The sequence below is a fragment of the Apus apus genome, chromosome 12 (genome assembly GCF_020740795.1).
Source record: "Apus apus isolate bApuApu2 chromosome 12, bApuApu2.pri.cur, whole genome shotgun sequence".
Classification (NCBI taxonomy): domain Eukaryota; kingdom Metazoa; phylum Chordata; class Aves; order Apodiformes; family Apodidae; genus Apus; species Apus apus.
In genome coordinates this window covers 8646019-8652018 of record NC_067293.1, presented here as the reverse complement: position 1 = coordinate 8652018, position 6000 = coordinate 8646019, and the positions used below count along the sequence as shown (strand labels likewise).

The 6000-nt window shown below is 51.9% G+C and overlaps 1 protein-coding gene across 3 annotated transcripts in view; it reads left to right on the top strand.

Annotated features, from left to right (window-relative positions):
- The first annotated feature begins 1205 nt into the window (after positions 1 to 1205).
- IL1RAPL2 (interleukin 1 receptor accessory protein like 2) overlaps positions 1206 to 6000 on the top strand; it is a 349582-nt gene continuing 344787 nt past the window's right edge. The window contains exon 1 of one of the 3 annotated variants that reach the window (XM_051630650.1): positions 1206 to 1216. The gene's annotated coding sequence lies outside the window, so the exon portion shown is untranslated. Of the gene's footprint in view, positions 1217 to 1615; positions 1656 to 2075; positions 2101 to 6000 lie in introns of those variants that run through there. The other 2 variants (XM_051630651.1, XM_051630649.1) reach the window with 2 other exon arrangements.

The following is a 6000-nucleotide window of genomic DNA, read 5'->3' as shown; positions in this document are numbered from 1 at the left end:
TGCCCGCAGGGTTTGGTGCCTGCAGCCTGGCAGGGTCAGGTGCAGTAGTGACATTAGCACTGGTGTGACAACACAGCACGAGCTGGTCCAAGCGGTGGCACTGTGAAGTCATGTCGCTTACACGAGCATGAAGTGCCCTTGCAGAAATTTGGCCCATGATTTTTCTGCCTCTATTGCAGTTGCCTGACAGTCCTCCTGTGGATCTGGGGAAGATGCAGAAGTAGATTATATTCTGCCCAGAGCTATTCTAAGAGATTTAAAAGTGAGTAAGAAGCAGCACAGGGAAACTAAAAATAATGCTGCTGAGCTGTAGAAAGCATGGATGTGCCATGTCAGAAGCAGAAATGCAGCCAGAGAGCACAAGAAGAGTTACTGAGTTAGGGAAAAGAAAGTTAACCTGGTCCAGTTCAAGGCAGCCTGGTCAAACTGGTGCTGATGACGGTGCATGCAAATGTGCAGTGGGTTTGAAAGCGGCTACTCCCAGACCAGGGCAAGTGCTGTAACCCCGGGACCAGCTGCACCTCTGCCCCCTGAGACTAAACTGGTGCCAGTTGTGCAGGCAGGCAGAGGCCAGAGCAGACGCTCGAGCAGTGAGAGAGGAGCCTGAGAAAGGGGTCTGGGCTGGCTCCAGGTGTTTTCCTTTGCCCCTCCGGGTGCCCCGGTACCGAGTGGTACCAGCTGGGGGCTGTTTGCACGCCGCCTTTTCAAATCAGAGCCTCCCTCTGCTCCTCAGGACGTGTCGTGCCCGCTCCTTCACCCCAGGGCGCGCTGCCGTGCGCGGCCCCGCGCGGCTCCCCCGGGCTCTCGGGGGCCCTTTCCCCAGCGCGGGGCCGGGGCCGCGGATCTGGCGGCGCCGCGGGGCGCGTGCGGGGGGCGGGCAGCGGCCCCGCGCGGCCGCCAGGGGGCGCTGCGGCGTCTCGCTGCGCGGGGCGAGCGGGCGCACCTGCCGCGTGCGGGGACGGCGCGGGGACAGCGCGCGGACAGCCCCGCCCGCGCCCCCTCAGGCCCCTCCCGCCTCCTCCGCCCGCAGCTGCCCCGCCGGGACAACGCGGGGGCAGCGCCCGCTCCTCCGCGCAGCCGGGCGGCCCCGCGCGTCCCCCGCCGCGGCGCGGCCCCCGCAGCTCCCACTGCCTCCGCGGCAGGGGCACGTCCGCAGCCCGCCGGCCTCGGACGGGGCCGGGCCGGTATGGAGACCTAGAGGGCAGCCGCCGAGGAGGTACGTCCTGTCGCCCTGCTTTCGTTTCAACCCTTCTTTTAATTTTAAAACCTTCCCTCAAAAAAAGAAAAGTTCGGGTGTCACGAGCATCCCCTCCGCGCCGTCCCCGCCGTGCGCGGGACGGGGCTGCGCGGCAGCTGCTGCCGCGTCGCTCCCGCCGAGCCGGGGCGGGCGGAGAGAGGGAGCCCGGAGGCGCCGCGGGTGCCGGGGCGCTCCCGAGGGACCGACGGCCGAGATCCCCGCAGGGACCCTTTGCAGCTCCGGCTCTCGGTCCCGGGCGCGCGGCCGCCGTTCCCGCAGCTCCCGCCGGTCTCCTCGGAGAGCGGCTGCTCGGGCTCGGGGCCGTCCGTGTTGTCGCGGCGTCTCCGCTGTTCCCCGGATCGGGCCCTGCGGCTGAGGAGGCACCAAAAGTGTCATCGCTCCGCGAAGGGAGGTCTTGGTTAGTGTGGAGGGGCTCTCAGCATAGCGAGCACGCGTGGGGCTTCCCGGGGAAGATGTTATTGCCAGGGATATAAAATAAAAACACGCTAGGACGTTTTTTTTTTGGGGGAGGAGGGGCGGGGGATGTTGCAGTTTGGTGGAGCCTGTTGAAGATGTGCTGGTTCTTTGGAGGCTTGGCTGCTTGGAGGTACTGCGATGGTGTCCTGGGTGTTGGGTGACTCAGAAATCTCCAGCTGTCTCCAAAAGTTTGGTGGTAATAAGGCTTCTCTGACTTCATTTGAGGCCTGATGCAAACCGGCTGAAGGGTACAAAACGTTTCCTGAGCACTTGGTTAAGTGGCCGTTTTTAAAGATCCTGTCCCTGGACTGCTGTCTCTGCTAAGAGTCAAAGAATCTGAAGTTTCTGGTGGAAAATGCTGTCAGCTGCAGTTTCTCAAAGTTACGGTAAGGTCTGTGTGCCTCGGACAACGTGTGCTCCCGTTGGGTCAACGCCCAACCTTAGCCTTGTACTGTGAGGAAAAACCCAGCCTGGCAGGAACCACCACTTTCTCATGCTCCTCTGCAGTATTTATACACTCTCGGGTTTTTCCTGATTATTTATAAAAGAGTAGAGTATGTGGGGGTTTGTGGCTGTTACACTGTTGCCATCAGAGTGGATGTAGTTTAGAGTTTTTTCAGAGAATTGTTGGAGGTCAGTGCAAGGCGAGGTGAGCTGCTGCCTGTGCAGGAGCAGGACAGGGTGGTGGGGAAGGGCTGTTTCAGGGTGCTTAGGTGTTGTGTGAGTGCCTGAAGAGAGGCACTTGCCCTAAATGCTTGCTGTCTGTGCTTAAAAGGGGATGTTGTTTCCTAGCAGGGATAAAGCTGCAGCTGCCTGGCAGTCTGTGGTGTCTGTCAGATGTCTAGGCTGTAGGAGCAGGTGAGTGCCTGCCCTGCTTCTGTGTAGTGCATGAGAGGGCGGCTTCCCTGCAGTGGTAGGAACGGACCAGCTTTGAGAAGGTCATGGTGGCTGAGAAGCTTTGCTCCTGCCAGTCCTGAGGTGGGAGGTAAGACTGGGGAGGAAGCTGGCTCATAGTGAGTCAATTTCTTGCTTTACAATAGACAAGTGGCTGCGGAGGAGATGGAGGGACAGGCTGAGACTTGGAATTTAGAGCTTCATAACCAATGGGGTGTAATGTGTGTGTGCTACAAATGTGAGAAATGAAGACTTCTGGCAGTTCACCAAGGCACAGGCATTGCTCTTCAGGATTTGGCAAGGCTGTGGTTAAGCAGAGGTTGTAACTGGTGATGTTTCCAAGAAATTACTACAAACTTTATCCTTCTGAGGATGTTTCTCTGTGCATAGAAGACCTCTTGCAGCGGGAGGATGGGGATATGCTCTGACCTCCCTGCAGAGTGCTTGTGTTGCTAGGCAGCAGCTTGCACGTCCAGCAAACAGAAGACCTTCCTCTACCAAACTAAAGTTCTCTGTCTGGTGGTCAAGGATGTCAGAGAGCTCATATCCCGCGTGTGTGGGTTTGCATACGCTTCTGGCCCTGGTACCAGGGAGGATTGGTCAGCTGGGAATATGCAGGGATGTTAGAAGACTTCCTTATATTGACCCCATTCCTTGGGCTTCAAGTGAGCACAGGAGGAGGAATGAATCTTTGGTTGTTCCATTTGGAAGGCTCAAAAATTCCTTGTAGATCACCTTTTTACTTTCATGGTACTTGGAAACTCACAGAAGGTTTGACTGATGTAAAATTGGGGGGAAGCTGGGGCAGGGAGAAGGGATAAGGAAGTTTTGCTTGCACAAGAGGCAAAAAGGAAAAACCAGGCGTGCCTCATAAATGCACTTAGCCACCTTGAGTCAATTTTAGTGGATATCTCACAATTGCTGGAGCTGCTGTGCATATGTGGCGTCAGTGAGCTTTGTCTGAAATGCTTTGTATCTCTCAGAGCAGTGTGGTGGAAAACCTTTTAATCTCCAGGGCTGCCAGTTTAGTGGCTGCACTTCGAAGCAGTGCAGTAGCCAAAGCTGTTGGGAAGCAGTGTGAGGGGACTGGCTGCTCTCCATACAGAAGTCAGATCAGAGCCTGAGAGGGTCAGGAGGGATTCATAGGCTGGTGGGAAGGAGGTGAGCTTGGCAGAAGGATTGTTCTTGTGACACAGATCACTTCTGATCAGGCAGGGACCTGCAGTGTGGGAGAAGGAGGAGGAGGTTTCCTCATTTGCTGGAGACTGTAGGCCCGTGCCTCAGGAGAAGCTGGACTTCACAGCCTTAAGCCCAGAGGAGTGAGGAAGCAGAGGCGGCAGGTAGGAGTGCACTTGGGGGGCTCAGGATATCATAGGTGTTTTGCCTTGCCACCATTTGATAAGCTCAAGCTGTGGAGACTTTACAAATGAGCGTGTCTGAAGGCGAAGGGCAGCTGCTGGTTTCAGGTTCCCTGTGAAAGTAACAGGCACATTGTGTATGGAGGTGTGTGTGAGGATACTAACAGAGATGCAGGTAGGCTGCTGGAGTGCAAAGGGGAGGAAATGGGGACAACATGCAAGGTCCATACCCTTGGGGATGCTCTGCTTGCTTGGAGATACAAGAGCATCCAGGTGAGGCCCTTTGGTTGGGATGGGTCTGTAAAGGGATTTTGTTTGTTTGCATAGGCAGGGTAATTTGTTCCATGACTGTCTGCAACTGTTTTCTGGGGACAGAAGGGTACGTGTTCCAATTACCCAATTAAAGCTACAGAGAGCAGTGTCTCTTATGTGGCTTTTGGAAGATAGAGGCTGTTTGGTTCAAATTTTGTATGTCCTGGGTTGAGATGCCCTTACGGGACTGGAGATGGAAGATAAGTTCCAAGGAGCATGTCTGTGGCCTGTGCAGCCAGTCATTCCTGCTGGCTGGGTGCTGGCTGAGGTGGGAAGCTGCCAAGGATAGCTGGGGCTGATGGCATTGACCTGCATGTCTGAGAGAAAGGGTTGAGAATTTGTCCTCACAATAAGAAATACAAATATAGCATTTATAATGTAAGGACTTTTCCTGCTCCCTAAAACATTTGGGCTCTGAGCAATCTCTCACTTCAGTCTGAGGCTCAGGCTGAAAATACCAAGGGATACTTAAATCGTGAAGAACTATTAAACAGCCTTAAAAAGCTGTATGTGAAACCATGTCTACTCTCCATTTCTAAGCCTTCCTGAAACAACCTGAGTCTGAACTGTTTATCAGGAGGTCTTTAGTGCTGGAAAGGGAAGTGAACATTTAAACTGTATCACAAATAAAGAGGCACTTTAAGAGGCCATTTGTTTTTCAGAGTGTCCAACTAAAATAAATCTTTCTTTAAACAGCCTTGGGAAGAAGACAAAGGGAAGAGATCTTGCCCTTGCTGAAAATAATGAGAATTTTTTTGCTAGCTTTGGTGGTCAAGGTTTCCTCCAGCATCTAGCACTTGACCTGGGTGAGCCCCTGTTGGAATCAGTGGAGGACTGAGGGTTGTGTTGTGCTCAGTAACAAAGCTGATGGGAGAGAGACAGCATGTTGGAAATTTCTGCAGGGGTTGTTTGGCTAATCTTTTCCAGCCCCTTTTGACCCCAAAAAGAAGACAGTTCTTTCCAACCCTTTTCCCACTGCTTTATATAACAGTTAAATTAACAAGAATGTCTATTTAGCAGAGTAATTCCAGGGGACATAAAATATGTATTTAAATTTTATTTTGGCCTGCATCAGAACAAACCCCCTAATTTAGGAGATTTCCACAAAATATCTGGAAGTGATGTTCTATAAGCCAGTTTCTCATTATTATAAAATTATGTGGAGTTTGTTTGCTTGTTTGCTTAATTCAATTCTTATTTTTATCCAGACAAATCTGGCAAAACACATATAGGTAAAGGCTAGCCTCTGGTTATGTAAGGGAAAAAAAATCTTCATCAAGAATATCTTTATCATTTTAAGGCACTACATGATGGTGCAGCATACAGTGAAACCAACTTGCCTTTGCTGACAGCAGAGTAAAGTGCCCTGTTTTGCTTCTCTGGAACTGTGTTTTCTAAGTGAAAAAGTGTGGAAGAGTGTTTTATAAGAAGTGTAACAGCTGGTATGTTATATTTTTCTGTTAATTCTATCTTCTTTGAGCGTTATATATTAGTTAGGAAAGCATGTGGCCATGAATGAGATCAAGGAATGAAATTCTAAGCACATTGCATGCAGAGTTGTTCTCTGAATGCATGTTTCATTAATTTGCAGGAGTGAATATGTACCACATTTTCCATGAATATTGTTATTCTCTAAGTATTGCAGAGATATGAATGTATTTTGGAGCAGGTAGAAAGTCAATATGACCGGAACTTGTAACAACTGCAGTCCATCTTCCATCT